At 48.3% G+C, this 19093-nt stretch overlaps 1 long non-coding RNA gene across 2 annotated transcripts; it reads right to left on the bottom strand.

The window, feature by feature from the left end:
* Nucleotides 1-2984: 2984 nt before the first annotated feature.
* Nucleotides 2985-15051, bottom strand: LOC144608455 (uncharacterized). Of its 2 annotated transcripts, none has more exons than XR_013549199.1 (3): nt 14918-15051; nt 5170-5249; nt 2985-3314 (listed from the first exon to the last, which is right to left on the bottom strand). It is a non-coding gene; the product is annotated as an uncharacterized LOC144608455 (long non-coding RNA). The 2 variants fall into 2 exon arrangements; XR_013549200.1 differs by lacking the exon at nt 14918-15051 and adding an exon at nt 10328-10427.
* Between the last annotated feature and the right edge of the window lie 4042 nt (nt 15052-19093).

Below are 19093 nucleotides of genomic sequence, written 5' to 3'. Positions count from 1 at the left end.
ATCTCAAACCAACCTCCACAGAACGACTCGAAACCTCACCTCCCCATGTTCTCCAGAGATGCCGCCTGACCTGTTGAGTTACTCTATCACTTTGTGCCCTTCTTTGTAAACCAGCATCTGCAGTTTCTGCACAGTCACCCTTAGTCCTATCACGACAACAGAACACCAGGGACCATCTCTTGCACTGCTATGGACTGGTTTATTTTTCTAATTCTGTTTTTTAACTATTGTGTTTTGCACAGTCTACTTTCTTTTAGAAATGTTACGTGTAATCTATGTGGAATTTATATTTGGTGTTGTCTAAGTCTATGTGCTTGTGATGTTGCTGCAAGTAAGATCTTCATTGTACCTGTACCTCACCGTACACGTGCCCATGACAGTAATTCAATTTGACTTGACCTCTCGCCAGAGATGCTGCCTGACCCGCTGAGTTACTCCGTACTTTGTATCTATTTTTTTTTGTAAGCCACCAATTGCAGTTCCTCTTGACTTCTAAGTGCACCAATCACCTCTGGTCCCAGTCTCACCTCTCACCCTCTCCTCTCTACAACGGCCATCACTCTTCTCCATTCTCAACCCCGTTGCAGGCTTTTGACCAGAAACATTGATTATTCCTGTCCCCCCCCCTCCCGTCCCCCCCATAGATATTGCTCGCCTCTCTAAATTCCTCCTGTGGATTATTGCTCCCAATTACAGCATCTGCAGTCTTTCACATCTCCGCATAACTATACAAGCTTCCCACAGCAGAAGCCTCAAGAGCAACACCTCAAGAAGCCTCAAGAGCAAGTTTTTGTTCTCAGCTGCAGACAAACTGGGGGCTCTGGCAGCTTCCTGAATCAAATCGGACACTCCCCAAAACAAAAAGATCACCCTGCACTCAATATGTGGATAGAAAAAAAACAGAAAATGTGACAACTCTCAGCCGGTCGGGCAGCATCTGTGGACAGAGAAACAGGTGAAAGCTCCTTGTCACAAGTTGTAGAACTTGGTTCAAGCCCGAACCAGAACAGGAAACCTGCAGGAGCCCCACACACCTGCTCTCAACGCCCCCCAAAGAACATCCATCCCCAGTGCTGCTCCCACTTACCCTGGTGCCAATACCCAAACTCACGCCGATCGTTCTGGTTGCAGGATGTTATTAGGAGGCAGTGACATACCCTTCATTACCCCAGCAACCGTGTACATGAGGGATAGAGCCGGCAGTGACCGAGGACCAGGGAGCTATAGCTCCTCCATCGATTGCTAAACTTGACCGGTTACTTTGAGATTATTGGCAACACCCTGCTGGCTGATGAGTTTAAACTGGGTGTCAGTGAAGCCTGATCTGAGGCGTGGTGTCCATGAATCACGTTGGGGAGATAGTCATGGATGATAGGGCTGGAGCTGCCACATGATCCCTCAGTACCTGACACATTCAGTAAAATCAACCCTTTCTGTCTCACCAGGGCACTGAACTAACCAACCCTGAGGTTTGTGGGGAGCCTGGTTTGCATTGCCAGGGGTGGTGGTGGAGGCAGATATCATAGTGGCGTTTAAGATGATTTTGATAGGCACATGGATATGCAGGGAATGGAGAGACATGGATCACATGCAGGCAGATGAGATCAGTTGAACTTGGCATAATGATCAGCACACAGACATTGTTCCTGTTTTATCGAAGATGGACTCAAAAAGGTTGGAGTAACTCAGCGGGACAGGCAGCATCTCTCGAGAGATGTCACCCATTGCTTCTCTCCAGAGATGCTGCCTGTCCCGCTGAGTTACTCCAGCATTTTGTGTCTATCCTCGATTTAAACCAGCATCTGCAGTTCCTTCCTACTGACAGTGGGCAAACCTGGAGCGAGGGGCTGAGCTCAGTAACTGCAACGGTTCGCACAGCGTAAACACTGGCACTCACAGAACTGCCAGGCCCAATCCCTGCCAGTGACAGTACAGCCCTCAAAAGCACAGAACATCACTTAGATTCAGGCGACGATGCAAAACTGTGAGCGGAACACGTTCAGTCGCATTCCAATGCGCTTCCGGGAGGCCAGTGGAGGATTGTAAGAGGAGACCAAATCATTGCTAGGCACAAGGAACTGTGCATGCTGGTTCACGAAACAAAAGCCACAAAGTGCTGGAGTAACTGAGCGGATCAGACAGCATCTCTGGAGGACATTGATGGGCAACGTTTCATGTTGATACCCTTCTGCAGACTGGCCGTAGAAGTGGGGGAGAAAGCTGGAAGAGCAGCAAGGTGGAATGAAGTCGATACTCTCCTAAAACAAAATCTGTAGGAAAGAACTGCAGATGCTGGTTTAAATCGAAGGTAGATGCAAAATGCCCAGGTAACTCAACGGGACAGGCAGCATCTCTGGAGAGAAGGAATGGGTGACGTTTCGGGTCGAGACCCTTCTTCAGACTTGAAATACCCTGACAAGTGATAGGCGGATGCAGAGGTGCGGGGGTTGCTTGGCAGATGGGTGAGCAAAGACCAGAGAGGGGAATAAGAAGAAGGAAGAGTGATGAATCTGTGGGATTCTTTGCCACAGAAGGCTGTGGAGGCAAAGTCAGTGGATATATTTAAGGTAGAGATAAATTCTTGATTAGTACATGTGATAGAAGTTATGGGGAGAAGGCAGGAAAATGGGGTTAGGAGGGAGAGATAGATCAGCCATGATTGAATGGTGGAGTAGACTTGATGGGCCGAATGGCGTATTCTACCCCTATCACTTATGATCTTATTTAATATAAGAAGAGGCACAAAATGTGAAGTCAGAGAAAGTGGATATCGGTGGAAGGGGAAATAGTTGTTGGTTAGTGAGCAAATCGTTGCTGCTGTCTTAGGTGTGATTCCAGGGGAGTTGGAGGGCATGATGTCGGTAGACTGAGACACCATTGAACCTCAGCCATTCATTAGCTAGCGGTCAGCGGTGAAGACACTGATCAAAGAAAGAGGAGCAATGTACAAATAAAATGGAACGAGCCAGTGAATGGAAGGCACACATTTATTGCTGACAACGATGAAGTTACAGATACACTGAAGCGTTTAATTTCGGAGTACTCCTTGCTTTTGCTTTTGTTTCAATGCCGCAGGCAATAAACTTTCTGACAAGTTCGGTTCTGCGCTGAGAGGTTGTGAACAAGTCGTCATGAATCCTGGACCCAAAGCAAAGGTTGGTTCATTGTTGGACAGGCAGCACTGAGGGAAGCCCAGAAGAAGAGCTCCCAGCACCCTCAGTGCCCACTCTACCCTCAGGGCCCACACTGCCTGCCACCCGATGTGTCCTTGTGGACAGGCTTGGTTACAGATCTCCCATCGTTGCCTTTAGGGTCTAGACAGAAGAGAAAAGGCAGAGTCAGGTGAGGGTTTTCTCAATGTGATCACATCTCATTCATCGGCATCTGTATTTGTCCGGGTACCATAGGGCAGTGAGAGCTTTTCATCTCCAACCCAACGTGACCCAATCCTGAGCAAACCTTTGGACTCATGGAGTCATACAGTGTGGAGACATTCCCTCCCTCCGGCCCAAGTCGTCCACGCCGACCAAGATGCCCCATCTAAGATCATTCCATTTGCCTGCACTTGGCCCATACCACACAAAATCCGTCCTATCCATGTACCTGCCCGAACGTCTTTTGAATGTTAATAGTGTACCTGCCTTAACTACCTCTGCAGTTCATTCCATATACCCACCACTTTCCATGTGAAAAAGTTGCTTCTTAGTTTCCTCTGAAATCTTTCCCACCTCACCCTCAAACCTATGCCCTCTGGTTCGTGATTCCCCGACTCTGGGAAAATGACCCCGTACATCCATCCTATCTATTCCTCTCATGCTATTATACGCAAGATCACCCCTTGGCCTCCTGCACTGTGAGTAATGAAGTCCTAGCCTGCCCAACCTCTCCCAGTATGTCTGGCCCCACCATGTTGCACGCCATCCTGATTTGGAAATGTATCATCGGTCCTTCACGGTAGCTGGGCCTGAATCCAGGTGCTCCCTGCCCAGCGACACTGTGGGAGCTTCCTCACTGAAGGGCCGGTGGCAGTACAAGGTGGCAGATACCTGCACCTTCTCAAGGGGAGGTCGGGATGGGCAATGAATGCCGGCCCTGGCACTGAAAGGCCCTGCGCTCAAAAAGTAAATAAATAAAAAAGTTGCATTAGACTTCCCGAACAGCCTCCCCTTAATGAAGACTGATTGACCCAATCCAATGGTTCAATTGTCACGTATGCACGTATGCACAGCACAGTGAAATTCTTTTACACAGCCACAAATGCAGCGTCGCCATGTTTTGCTGCCATTCCCAAAGAGAGAGAAGAGTGGAAATAAAATGTTTTAACTTTATGAATACTTTATTGCCACGTGTGACACACGACACAGTGAAATCCTTTGTTTTCACACCCAAGGTACAATACAATACAATGCAATACAATATATCTTTATTGTCATTGTACAGGGGTACAACGAGATTGGGAATGCGCCTCCCATACGATACGCAATAGTCACCACATGAAAGTTAAAAGGTATCCCACGCCAGGTCCTCCATTGTTCTCCCCCCCCTCCCTTCTCTCCCCACTCTGGGCCCTCCATTGTTCTTCAATCAAGCAGCAATTTGAGTCAACAGTGACAGAACCTGCAATGTTATGCTGACAACATGGCCAAGAAAGATCCCGAGAGCTTGCTCAGAATATACTGGGAAAACAAAGCTCTCCGTCGCTGAATTGCCTGTCGCAGAATAATTCCAGGGAGGAGATCCGGAGGGGTGGGGGATGTTGAGGGAGTTGAGGGATGGGACCAGGCATGGAGATGTTCAGAGCTGCAGGAGAGACAAGAGGCTAGGATGATTCCACTAGTGGGAGAGTCTCGGACCAGTGGTCATAGCCTCAGAACTAAAGGACGTTCCTTTAGGAAAGAGATGAGGAGGGATTTCTTTAGTCAGAGGGTGATGAATCTGTGGAATTCTTTGCCACAGAAGGCTGTGGAGGTCAATGGATATTTTTAAGGCAGAGATTGATAGATTCTTGATTAGTACGGGTGTCAGGGGTTAAGGGGAGAAGGCAGGAGAATCGGATTGAGAGGGAGAGATAGATCAGCCGTAATTGAATGGCGGAGTAGACTTTATGGGCCGAATGACCTAATTCTGTTCTTATCACTTCTGAACTTATGAAGGTCTCAGCATACGTACACTTGGTCCTGCTAGCTGACGATTTCCCTCCATTGTCCTCCTTCCCCCCACAGAGCATGCCGATCTTCTGTCCCATGGGCCTGTGGGCAGGAGAGCAAAGAAAGATGAGTTTGCACATTATTGTAGGAGCTACATTGACATGTAATTCATCCACTGCACGACAGGTTCTGATTGCGCTTAGACAACAAAGCCTGATCATCAAAGGCTGTGGAACAATTATGTCCTCCAAGTGGGAGCTTTGGTTCAATGGGGTGAAGGCAAGAGGATGGGGTTGAGAGGGAAAGATAGATCAGCCATGATTGAATGGCAGAGTAGACTTGATGGGCCAAATGTCCTTTTTCTGCTCACGAACTTATAAACATAAAGGGGAAAGAGCCTGCAACACGCAGGCAGTTTTGTGTCACAAACTATCCTAACCATAGATTTATAAATGTTCCTCCTAATCTGCTTGGGTAGCTCACTCCCCAAAGGTAGTGAACATTGAATTCTCCAATTGTAGGTAAGTACCAACCCTTCCCCCCCCCCCTTTATTTCCCATCCCTTTCTTTTCCCCCTATGTCCCCTGTCCGTTACCTTGACTCACTCCCATTTCTATTCACCCCCCCCCCCCACGCCATCCGCCTATATTCCTTCCTCTAGCTTCACAATTCGCATCTCTTCAATCCTTTTATTCACATGCTTTCTGTCTTTTCATCTCTGGCCTTTGTCCAACCACATGCCTATCTAAACCACCTATTACTTGCCACACTTTGTCCTACTTCTTCTCTCCTCCAACTTCCATAACCAACCCCCCCCCCCCCCCCCAACATTCCACCACAATCAGTCTGAAGAAGGGTACCGACCCGAAACATTCACTTTTGTGTGGTGGCGCAGCGGTAGAGTTGCTGCCTTACAGCGACTGCAGCGCTGGAGACCCCCAGGTTCGATCCTGACTACGGGCGCTGTCTGTACAGAGTTTATACGTTCTCCCCGTGACCTGGCTGGGTTTCCTCACACACTCCAAAGACGTACAGGTTTGTTGGTAAATTGGTTTGGTAAATGTAAAAATTGCCCCTAGTGGGTATAGGATAGTGTTAACGTGCGGGGATCGCTGGTCGGCGCGGACCCGGTGGGCCGAAAGGGCCCGTTTCCGCGCTGTATCTCTAAACTAAACTAAACTAAACTAAACTAAACTAAACCTATCCATGTTCTCCACGGATGTTGCCATTTAGTTTATTGTCACGTGTACGGAAGTACAATGAAAAGCTTTTGTTGCGTGCTAACCAGTGAGTAGAAAGGCGATACATGATTACAGTCGATCCATTTGCAGAGTGTAGAAACGTGATAAAGGAATAACGTTTCGTGCAAGGTAAATCCAGTAAAGTCCGATCAAGGATAGTCCGAGGGTCTAGATGCCTAGATGTTCCATCACTTTGTGTCTTTTTTGTTAAGCAGCACCTGCAGTTCCTAGTTTCTGTAATTGTTCCTTGCTGGGCTGGGCAGCATTCTGCACCGGAAGGTTGGTTGAGCTGAGCCAAGAGAACTACTTCCCAGGGGCAGCGAGTTCCACCACACCCACCTTGAACGAGTCTCGGATGGTGATTCTCACACAGAGGTGAATGTTAAGGACCACGGGCACTCAGGATGGTTGGAGGGAACACTGAGTCAACAGGGGTAGTCTCACGCTCTCCTGCAGTGAGTTCAGCACAGGAACCACCTGGGCTCAGTACGTCTGTAATGCAGTTTGAAGCAGCCCCCAAACCTCATTCACGGTGGGAGACCCACTGTGTTCCTGGCCTTGTGCATGTGACCTGTGCAGGTGACACCAACAGGCACATCACCTGGTGTGTGACTCCATGGCAGTGCCCTGCAGTCCGCGTAGACTCACCACGTGTGCACAGTGGAGCTGCATCAAACATCTGGAATGTGCTCCTGGTTCATATGGCTGGTGCTGGATAACATCTGTTGGAACCGTGCACAGGAATGTCGCCGACTGGCCCGCTGCAGACTGCAGGAGTACGTGCTGAGGGATGCACTGAAGCTCGGTGCAGCCAACGCCAAGGCTCTGTGGGGGAGGACCACAGTCTAGGGTCCTTCCACTACTGGACTTGGGGGGCAGGGTGTGGTGGAGAGAGACGCCCCTCAAAATAAAGAAAGGGATTCCACGCCAGTGGGCCACATGGGTGGCAAGGGTGTGGGTTAAATTTGCATTTGGGTAAACAGCATTGAATGTTTTCGCAGCCTCCGAGAATGTCGGGTGAATTTTTTTGCACGGTTCCTGTATTTTTTATTGTATAAATTTATTTACTTGAATAAAGTCTATTTTGAAATCAAAAATAGACTCCCAGGGGAACTCCCTCACGTTTCACAACAAGTTATTTTACCTTCCCAATGTTGACTGGGACTGCCAAAGTGCCCCAGGGTTGGTGGGGCGGACATTGCGACGTGTATTCAGGAAATTCTTTTCAATCTATTTTTAGATGTTTCGACTAGAGAAAGGGAAAAACCAACCTCCTTTCAAGAAATAAAACAGGGCAGGTGACAGGGTAAGTGGGGAGCAATACAGCTGCTGCCTCAGCACCCAGAGACCCAGGTTCCATCTCGACTGCGGGTGCTGTCTGTGCGGAGTTCGTACGTTCTTCCTGTGACTGCGTGGGTTTTCTCCAGATCCTGAGGTTTCCTCACACGTTCCAATATAGGACATGGAACCAGTATACGGGTGATCGATGGTCGGATTGCACTCGGTCCGGAGTGTTACAAAGCAGAGAGACAGATAAATCCCTAGAACCTGATCTAATCAAGGAAAGACACAAAATGCTGGAGGAACTCAGCCTATCTGGAGACAGCAGCATCTCCGGAAAACATGGATAGGTGACCTTTTAGGTCGATACCCTTTTACGACTGATTGTAGTGGGGTGGGGGGAACACTGGAAGAGGGTTGGGGGGGGGGGGGGGGGTGGGGGGGGGGGGGGGCAGGCCAAAGCCTGTAACATAACAGGTTGCTACAGGTGAGGAGGGTTTTCAATCGGCATATGGTGGACAAAGGCCAGAGGTGAAAAGACAGAAGATGTGAGATAAAAGGATTCAAGAGTTGAAGAGTGAAGCTTAATGACGGAGTGTAGGTGGAATGGGGTGGGGAGGGAAGACATGGGTGCATATCCAGGTGGGGCATGGTGGGAGGGGGCGAGGAAAGAGGGGGATAACTGGAGGCTTGGAATGAGTGATGTCACAGGGATTGATGTTGTTGTTTATTTATATGTACGATTTGGATGTGGATGGAGGTGGCAGAGTTAGTAAGTTTGCAGATGACACTAAAACCGGTGGTATTGTAAGCAGTGAAACTTCTCTAGGATTGCAGTGGGATTGTAAGCAACGAGGCCAATTGGGCAGAGGAATGGAGTTTAAATCGGATAATGCAAGGTGTTTCAATTTGCTAGCACAAACCAGGGCAGGACTTGCGTTGTGAATGGTGATGCTCCAGGTAGTGTTGTGAAACAGAGATATTTATAGATTCAGGTACGTGGTTCCATGAAGGTAGTGTCACAGGTAGACAGGGTGGGGAGGAACAGGTATTCCGAGTGATTTCACAAGCTAGCCTTCGTTGGTACAGGAGACTGGACGTCATGTTGCGGCTGCACAAGATGATGGTAAGGCCACGGTTTGGAGCACTGTGTGCAGTTCTGGTCATCCTACTGCAGGGAAGGTGTTACTAAATTGGTACGGGTCCCAAAAACTATTCACAACAATGTTCCTGGATCTGCAGGGTTTGAGTCATCAGGAGAGGCGGGACAGACTGGATCTGTTTGCCACGGAGTGTAGGAGGCCGAGGGGAGAGCTTGTAGAGGTTTATAAAATCATGACAGGCGTAGATCAGGTGAATATTCTTTTCCCCAGGCTAGGGGAGTCTAAACTAGAAGTCATTGTTTAAGGTGAGAGTGGAAACAAGGAGAGGAACTTGAAGGGAAAAACATTCTGTACAGAGGGTGATGGGTGTATGAAATGAGCTGACAGAGGAAGTGGTAGATGACTTTTAAATTTTACACTTTACTTTAGACTTTAGAGATACAGCCCGGAAACAGGCCTTTCGGCCCACTGAGTCCGTGCCGACCAGCCAATACCCCGTACACTAGAACTATCCTACACACTCGGGACAATTTACAATTTTACCAAGGCCAATTGACGTATAAACCTGGATGTCTTTGGAATGTGGGAGGAAACCGGAACACCTGGAGAAAACCCACGAGGTCACAGGGAGAACGTGCAAACTCCGTACAGACAGTATCTGTTGTCAGGTTCGAACCCAGGTCTCTGGCACTGTAAGGCAGCAATGCTATCGCTGCGCCACCGTGCCGTTGTGAGTTGGGCTGAAGGGCCGGTTTCTATGCAGTGTAGCTCAATGACTCTATGACCAAATTTGTTACTGTGGAGTTATCAGCTTCTGAACAACATTTTAATTCAGGTCTGGTTTTTAACATGCACTGCCAATGCAAACAGCTTTACAATTGTTGTGCCAGGGTCGATGATTCAGGACAATAGACATCACTGCCAGTGTCAACTCCCTCTGGGCCAGTGCACCCTCACTGGTATCAGCACAGTCACTGCACAGAACTGATCACTGCATCAACAGTTTGTTACACTCCACGCCAAAACCTGTCAACAACATCACTGTACTGACACAAAGTTCATAAGTGATAGGAGCAGAATGAGGCCATTCGGCCCATCGGGTCTACTCTGCCATTCAATCATGGCTGATCTTTCTCTCTCTCTCCTAACCCCATTTTCCTGCCTTCTCCCCATAACCCCTGACACCCGCACTAACCAAGATTCTATCCATCTCCACCTCAAATATATCCACTGACTTGGCCTCCACAGCCTTCGGTGGCAAGGAATTCCACAGATTCCCACCCTTCTGGCTAAAGGAATTAGTCTAAATTTGTCTCAATTAGTCTGAATGTCTGACTAAAGTAATGAAGCACTTCATTCGAAAGAGCTGGGAGTGTAATAATGAATAAAACAACTTATTTGTGTGACTCAGCACCTGACTGGATATTGCCTGACAAGTTGCATGCAAAGTGAAATCCCTTCAGCTCCGTCTTGCCTCAGACTGACCGGGAAAGTTCAAACTCAAAGAACCTGCCATTAATGATCTGTCATATGCCCAAAGTACCCTCTCACTCACAGATAGTAAAGGTTTCACTGCGTGGTCCTTCCCTTCCTCCGTGATGTTTACACCCCTGACGCACAATCAGAAGCACAACGTAAACTCAGTGTTGCTTAATCCAACACAAAACTAGGAGGCAAGAACAGGAGTGGGAAAGTCAGTCCTCCTTCCAATCACATCACAACCGATCCACTCTTTCCTTGCTCACCCCACCCCCATGTAAATGTCTGTCAGTCTCCACCTTCAGTGTATTCACACATATATATATCCACCTTCACTATATTCCCAGATTCAGGGACAATTTCTTCCCAGCAGGTTAGTTTAGTTTTTGGTTTAGTTTAGCTTAGTTTAGTTTAAAGATTCAGTATTGGAACAGGCCTTTCGGCCCACCGGGTCCGCACCGACCAGCATTCCCCGTACATTAACACTATGAGGAACCTGAAGTTCTCGGAGAAAACCCATGCAGGTCACGGGGAGAACGTACAAACTCCGTACAGACAGCTGCTGTAGCCAGGATCGAACCCGGGTCACTGGCGCTGGTAGCACTGCAAGGCAGCAACTCTTCCGCTGCACCATCGTGCCGCCCCTAATTTGTTATTCCAGATCCAGGGACAGATTTTCCTAGCTGTTATCAGGCAACTGAACAATCCTACCAACAACTAGAAAGCCGCCCTGAGCTACTATCTACCTTATTGGAGACACTCGGACTATCTTTGATCGGATTTTACTGGCTTTATCATGCACTAAACATTATTCACATTGTTCACTTCATCATGTACAGTATTTGTACACAGTGGATGGCTCGATTGTAATCATGTACAACCCGGGAAAACATCCTCTCAGCACCCACTCTGCCAATCCCATTTAGAGCCTTAAATAAAAATAGGCACTGCTAGAAACTCTCAACATGCCTGCAGCAAGAAAGGTCAGTATCTTAGAACCTGATTTGTTCCAATCAGATCACCCCTCACTCTTCTACCTCCATTGCATATTGATGCAAACTCTCTTTGTACAAAAGTTCCTTTATCCCAGCAATTAAGCTAGCAACCTTCTCTGCGCTCCCTCAAAGCATGAATGAATGATTGAATACTTTATGAATACTTTATTGTCACATGTAACAAGTCACAGTGAAATTCTTTGATTGGGTACACAAATAGTCGCTACATAAAGGGTGTGCAAATAGTCGCTACATAAAGGGTGTGCAAATAGTCGCTACATAAAGGGTGTGCAAATAGTCGCTACATAAAGGGTGTGCAAATAGTCGCTAGATAAAGGGTGTGCAAATAGTCGCTAGATAAAGGGTGTGCAAATAGTCGCTACATAAAGGGTGTGCAAATAGTCGCTAGATAAAGGGTGCCAACAAAGATAAAGGGCACTTACAAACATGCTTATTATTGTTTGTTTACAAAGACAAAGCTGTACACAATACTCCAACCGCTGTCTCACCAGACCTCTTAAAATCGCATCAAATCTTTCCTACTTTAATAGTGTTAACTCTTTGCAATAAAAGGCCGTCGGCCTAACAGTCTCCCTCATGACCTGCTCTACCTGCATTCTAACTCTGTCTGGTTCATGTATCAAGGTCCCCAGATCCCTTTGTACCAGCAGTGTGCCTGGGTAATCGCGTCTCATGAATATGATTGTGCTTTCTGAAGAGATGACGAGGAGGATTAACGAGGGCAGGATGATAGACCTTGTCTACGCGAACTTTAACAAATACTTTGGCAAGATTCTGCATGGTGGATCGCAATCTCTTCTCCAGGGTGGGCGTCTAAAACGAGGGCACAGGTTGAAGGTGAGAAGGGAAAGATTTAGACTTTAGAGCTACAGCGCGGAAACAGGCCCTTCGGCCCGCCGAGTCTGCGCCGACCAGCCATCATCCTATACACTGGCTCTATAAGACTGAAGAAGGGTCTCGACCCGAAACGCCACCCATTCCTTCTCTCCAGAGATGCTGCCTGTCCCACTGAGTTACTCCAGCATTTTGTGTCTATCTCCTGCATGGTGGGCCAACAAAATCCGCACTGCAGCCTTGGCGCTCTGTTTCTCAGTGGTAGAATATGCAAGCCCCGTCTGGAGCCGCTCGAAACATGCGCGCAAGGTGGACTCTGCATTGAACGCTGCCTGCAGGAACATCACAGGATGCCTGAGGCCGACAAATGTACGAGCTGGCTGGCATCGACGAACCATCTCGAAGACGAAGACGTGAAGCAGTAGAACGCTTCAATGCGGACACAGACCGCCGTCACCCCTTGCACAGTCACCAACATGCCAAGAAAGGCTTGAAGAGCTGCATGGAACCAGAGCCAACCGCGCCAGGTACCAAAACCAAACAACAGATGGCACCAGGGCACCACCTGCCTTGTACTGCCTGGAAAGCCCTAAACCGCCTCCGCACTGGAGTGGGACGTTGCGGACTCAACCTGAAGAAGTGGGGCTTCTCGGACTCTGACAAACGCAACCATGGAGAGGTACAGACAATGGCCCACCTACTGACTTGTGATGTGGCACAGAGATGGGGTTGTGGGTCCACTGGTGCTTGGCATCTATATTAATGATTTGATTTTAGATTTTAGATTTTTTAGATTTAGAGATACAGCGCGGAAACAGGCCCTTCGGCCCACCGGGTCCATGCCGCCCAGCGATCCCCGCACATTAACACTATCCTACACACACTAGGGACAATTTTTTATTATTTTACATTTGCCCAGCCAATTAACCTACATACCTGTATGTCTTTGGAGTGTGGGAGGAAACCGAAGATCTCGGAGAAAACACACGCAGGTCACGGGGAGAACGTACAAACTCCGTACAGACGGCGCCTGTAGTCGGGATCGAACCTGAGTCTCCGGCGCTGCATTCGCTGTAAGGCAGCAACTCTACCGCTGCGCCACCGTGCCGCCCATGACAATATTGTTGTAGCTTTGTTAGTAAGTTTGCAGATGCCCCCAAAATCGGTGGTGTGGTGGACAGTGAGGAAGGCTATCTTAGATTACAACAGAATATAGATGAACTGGTAAACTTGACCTGCCAAGGCATAGCAGATGGAGTTTGACCTCGGGCGAGTGCTAGATGTTCCACTTTGGCAGAAATTACACTGTAAATGGTAAAATATTGCAGAACAGAGAAACCTAGAGGTACAGAGTACAGTTCTCTGAAAGTGGTGACACAGGTAGACAAGGTGGTGAAGAAGATGTTTGGTGCACCTGTCCTTTGTTGGTCAGAGAATTCATTACAAGGGAACATCACGTTGAAACTGCATGGTGGTTGTGACTATCATTGAAATTTAATGTGCTGTTCTGCCTGACAGGCTTTAAGAAGGATGTCATGAAACTGGGTCGTGTACAGAAAGGATTCACAAGGATATTAGCAGGACTGGGGGGCTTGGGTTGTAAGGAGAGGCTGGAGAGGATGGGACTTTATACCCTGGTGCCTAGGAGAGTGAGAGGTCACCTTCCAGAGGCATATAAAGCCATGAAGGGCAAACATAAGGTGGATGGTCACAGACTCTACTCCAGGGTAGGTGAGTCTAAAACTAGAGGGCATAGGTTGAAGGTGAGAAGGAAAAGATGTAGACTTTAGACTTTAGAGATATAGCGTGGAAACAGGCCCTTTGGCCCACTGAGTCTGCATCGATCAGCCGTCACCCAATATACGAGCACTATCCTACACAATAGGAACAATTTACAATTTTACTGAAGCCAATTAACCTACAAATCTGCACGTCGTTGGAGTGTGAGAGGAATCAGGAGCACCCGGAGAAAACCCACGCGGTCACAGGGAGAACGTACAAACTCCGTACAGACAGCAACCGTGGTCAGGAACGAACCGAACCGGGGTCTCTGCCACTGTAAGGCAGCAACTCTACCGCTGCGCCACCGTGCCGCTCCCAAATTCTATAGGAACCTGAGGAGCAACCCTAACTCAGCGGATCGGGCAGCGTCTCTGGAGACCATGGATAGGTGACATTTCGGTTCGGGTCTGAAGAAGGGTCTCCAGAGATGCTACCTGACCCGCTGAGTTACTCCCACACTTTGTGTCTTTTTTTAAAGCCAGCATCTGCAGTTCCTTGTGTCACCTCAGTGCACCAATCACCTATCGTCCTTGTCGCACCACTCTCCCTCCCCTCTCTACACCGGCCATCTCCCGTCTCCACTCTAAGTCCTGCAGCAGGCTTCTGACCAGAAACATTGACAATTCCTTTTTCCCTGCAGATGCGGCTCGACCCTCTAAATTCCTCCTTTGGATTATTGCTCCAGATGACAGCATCTCCAGTCTTTCACGCCTTCCCATAACTATACAAGCTTCCCGCAGCAGAAGCCTCAACAGCAACACCAGCAGCATAGTTTTTGTTCTCAGCTGCATACACACTGGACGCTCTGGCAGCTTCCTGAATCACATTGGACACTCCCCAAAACAAAAAGATCACCCTGCACTCAATATGTGGATAAAAACACAGAAAACGTGATGACTCTCAGCACGTCAGGCAGCATCTGTGGACAAAGAATCAGGTGAAGACTCCTTGTCATGATCGCTAGCTGTGGTTCAGGTCTTCCCGCACGCCTGCTCTCAACTCCAAAGAACATTCCCAGTACTGCTCACACTTACCTTGGCGCAAACACCCCGCACTCTCTCCAATCTTTCTGCTTCACAGGTTTTTATTGGGAGGAGGTGGCTCAGCCTTCGTTACCTCAGCAACCCTGTACGTGAGTGATAAAAGCCGGCCGGGGCCTGAATCATGAGGAATGCTAAACCTGTCTGGTTACTTTGACATTGTTGGCAATACCCTTCCGGCTGGTGAATTGAAACTGAGTGTCAGTGGAACCTGATCTGACAACCAAGCCCTCCAGGTGAACACTACATTGTCCCTGTCTGACAATGGCGACAAACCACGGGGGCCACTTCTGGTCCATGTGCAACCAGCACTGCTCATCTGTATGAGAGACATTTGCCATACACAGCGCCCAAACAGGTGGTAGCAGCGAAAGTTTGAATTTGAGTTTGAGTTTATAGTCACTTTAGATTTTTAGAGATACAGCGTGGAAACAGGCCCTTCGGCCCACGCCGCCCAGCGATCCCCGCACATTAACACTATCCTCCACACATTAGGGACAATTTTTAAAAAAAAAACATTTACCCAGTCAATTAACCTACAAACCTATACGTCTTTGGAGTGTGGGAGGAAACTGAAGATCTCGGAGAAAACCCACGCAGGTCACGGGGAGAACGTACAAACTCCGTACAGACGGCGTCCGTAGTCAGGATCGAACCTGAGTCTCCGGCGCTGCGCTCGCTGTAAGGCAGCAACTCTACCGCTGCGCCACCGTGCCGCCCACCTTGTACCGAGGTACAGTGAAAAGCTTTTGTTGCGTGCTAACCAGTCAGTGGAAAGACTATGCATGATTACAGTCAAGCCATTCGTGGCGTAAGATACATGATAAAGGGAAGGACTGGAATAACGTGCAAGATAATGCCAGTAAAGTCCGATCAAAGATAGTCCAAGGATCACCAATGAGGTCGATAGTAGTTCAGGACTGCTCTCTAGTTGTGGTAGGACGATTCAGTTGCCTGATAACAGCTGGCTCCAGAGATGCTGCCAGTCCCGCTGAGTGACTCCAGCTTTTTGTGCCTATACTCAATTCCCTGACTTGGGAAGGAGGAACTAGAGGGCATAGGTTTACGGAGAGAAGGGAAAGATTTAACTAGAGAGGCAACTTTTTCACACGGGAGGGTGATGGGTATACGAAACGTGCTGCCGGAAGAGGTAGTTGAGGCACGTACCATTACAACATTTAAAGGACATTTAGACAGGTTCATGGATAGGAAAGGTTTGGTGGGAGATGAGCCAAATGTGGCAAAGTGGGTCTAGCTTAAATGGGGCATCTTGGATGGTTTGAGCCGAAGGCCCCTTTTCCATGCTGCATGGACCAGAATTCTTCTTCACCACCCTGCCTACCTGTGACGCCATTTCTTCACCACCCTGCCTACCTGTGACGCCACTTTCCGTGAACTATGTACTTGCACTACCCAGATCCCCTGCTCTACAACACACCCCAGGGCCCTAACGTTCACATAGAAACATAGAAAATAAGTGCAGGAGTAGGCCATTTGGCCCTTCGAGCCAGCACCGCCATTCAATATGATCATGGCTGATCATCCAACATCAGTACCCCGTTCCTGCTTTCTCCCCATATCCCTTGATTCCAAACCTGCCTCAGCTACCTTCACCATGAAGATTCTGTCCTGGTTCCACTTCCCAAAATGCCACATCTCACACGTATCTGAAACAAATCCATTTGCCATTCCTCAGCCCACTTGTCCAACTGATGACCATTTTCACTGCCAATTATACTACCTTCTCTAATGCCATCTGTAAACATACTAACCAAACCTTGTACATTCTCTTTCAGATCGTTGGTATCAATGACACACATTATTGCTTCTGGGAGTTTGCTGTGTTGTTCTGCTTGAAAATTACTTATCTGGACTTAAATGATTTTGGAGCAAGCTGGTTACATAAAGTGTGAGTCAACATCAGTAAATCTGGCTCATGTCCCACATCCGAGAGCGGGCATCTTCAAGTGTCTGTTGCAGAGGAAGGAAACCTCTTCTCTCCTTATCGACAATCTTTTGTCTACTTCTCCTTTTTGTCTCCTTTAGTTCCCCTTTGTCTCGTTTTCACCTCTAGCCTTTGTCCACCCATCCGCCAATCAAAATACTCCTTCACCTGTATCCAACTATCACCTGTAGAAACAAGATGCTGGTTAATATGCTGGAGTACAAAGTGGAGTTCAGGCATCATCTGATCTGGGCATTCCATGGTGTGATGTGGACGGGCAGGCTGGGGATTTGTGGGGGACAAGGGTCTCCAGGACTCCAGTGATGAAGGTGCGTGGGACAATCAAGGTGCTAGATATTGGGTGTAGGAGATCAATCCATCTGATGCCCTGCATGTGAGTACCAGGCCTCCTTCCGCTTGCCTGTGGCTTTCATTAAATAGTTTCTTGCGAACCTTGGCCCTCTGACAAAGTCTTCAACCTGCCTGATCACATTGCCAACTCCTGATCTCCCAAAGTTACTCACCACTCTGGACTCCAGCAGCAGCCCCATCCACAAAAACAACATTTTAAATTAGAAAGGTTCTCGCCCAGAAGTTTTCCTTCCTTGTGCACACAACTGCTGATGCTGGAATCTGGCTATGACACAAAGTGCTAGATCACCTCAGCAGGTCAGACGGCATCGCTGGAGGACATGGATAGGTGACGTTTAAGGTCCCAACCCGAAATGTCACCTTTCCAAGTTCTCCAGAGATACTGCCAAACCTGCTGAGTTACTCCAGCACTTTGTGTCCTTTTGTCCAACTATCACTTTCCAGGCTTCATCCTACCTCCACTCTTTTTCCAGCTTTCTCTCCCCAATTATAATCAGTCTGAGGAAGGGCCCTGACCTGAATTGTCACCTATCTACGTCCTGCAGAGGTGCCGTCTGATCAGCAGTTCCTTGTGTCCACAAGGAAGGAAAACTTCTAATTTAAAATGTTGTTTTTGTGGATGGGGCTGCTGCTGGAGTCCAGAGTGGTGAGTAACTTTGGGAGATCAGGAGTTGGCAATGTGGTCAGGCAGGTTGAAGACTTTGGCAGAGGGCCAAGGTTCGCAAGAAACTATTTAATGAAAGCCACAGGCAAGAGGAAGGAGGCCTGGTACTCACATGCAGGGCATCAGATGGATTGATCTCCTACACCCAATATCTAGCACCTTGATTGTCCCACGCACCTTCATCACTGGAGTCCTGGAGACCCTTGTCCACCACAAATCCCCAGCCTGCCCGTCCACATCACACCATGGAATGCCCAGATCAGATGATGCCTGAACTCCACTTGTTCCAGTGTTTCCCCCTCCACTTCACCTCAAGCCCATCCTTGGCAGCCCATCCCCACATCCTGAACGGCCTCATCATCTGGACGATGGGGACGGTTTCTGCCAGCACCATGTGTCAGGCCTGCCCCACCACACGACACCTCGCATCTCATCTCCAGTCTCCATCACCTTTCTTACAGACACAGAAGGGAGCACTCACCCCACCCCCCCCTGCTCACCTTTAGCCCCATTCCCCACTGTATCTTCAATGTCTCGACCCGAAACGTCACCCATTCCTTCTCTCCAGAGATCCTGCCTGACCCGCTGAGTTACTCCAGCATTTTGTGATACCGCTGTATCTTCATGTCATCCATCTTTAAATTCGCCGATGATACCACCGTTGTTGACCAAACAACGGGTAATGATGAGTAAGGAGATCGATAATGTAGTTGACAAATGGCAGGCCAAGATTTACGAGGGTGTGGCCAGACTAGAGGGTGTGAGCTATAGGAAGAGGTTAAGTAGGCTGGGTCTCTATTCCATGGAGCGTAGGAGGATGAGGGGAGATATAGGTATACAAAATCATGAGATGAATAGATCGGGTAGATGCACAGAGTCTACCTCAGCAACGATCTACTAAGGGCTTCGCTCTAGTCTGGTTGCTTCACGTATTCAGTACTTTGACTTGAAATGGTTTACCTAGAATTGATCATTTATGGTATAATTGATTACTGTACACTGGGTTATTGTGTTTACGAACCTCTAAAGCTGCAGCAGGTAGGAATTTATTCGTTCTGTTTTGGTGCGTATAACAGTTAAACATTCTTGATCCTATAACTTATTCTTTATTACAACTTGCCCTTGATTCTGCTGCCACCTATCCACACCAGCTGTCATTGACAGCAGCCAATTCTCCCATCCAGCTCAT

Source organism: Rhinoraja longicauda, chromosome 31, assembly GCF_053455715.1.
Source record: "Rhinoraja longicauda isolate Sanriku21f chromosome 31, sRhiLon1.1, whole genome shotgun sequence".
Classification (NCBI taxonomy): domain Eukaryota; kingdom Metazoa; phylum Chordata; class Chondrichthyes; order Rajiformes; family Arhynchobatidae; genus Rhinoraja; species Rhinoraja longicauda.
This window is presented reverse-complemented; position numbering and strand designations above follow the sequence as displayed.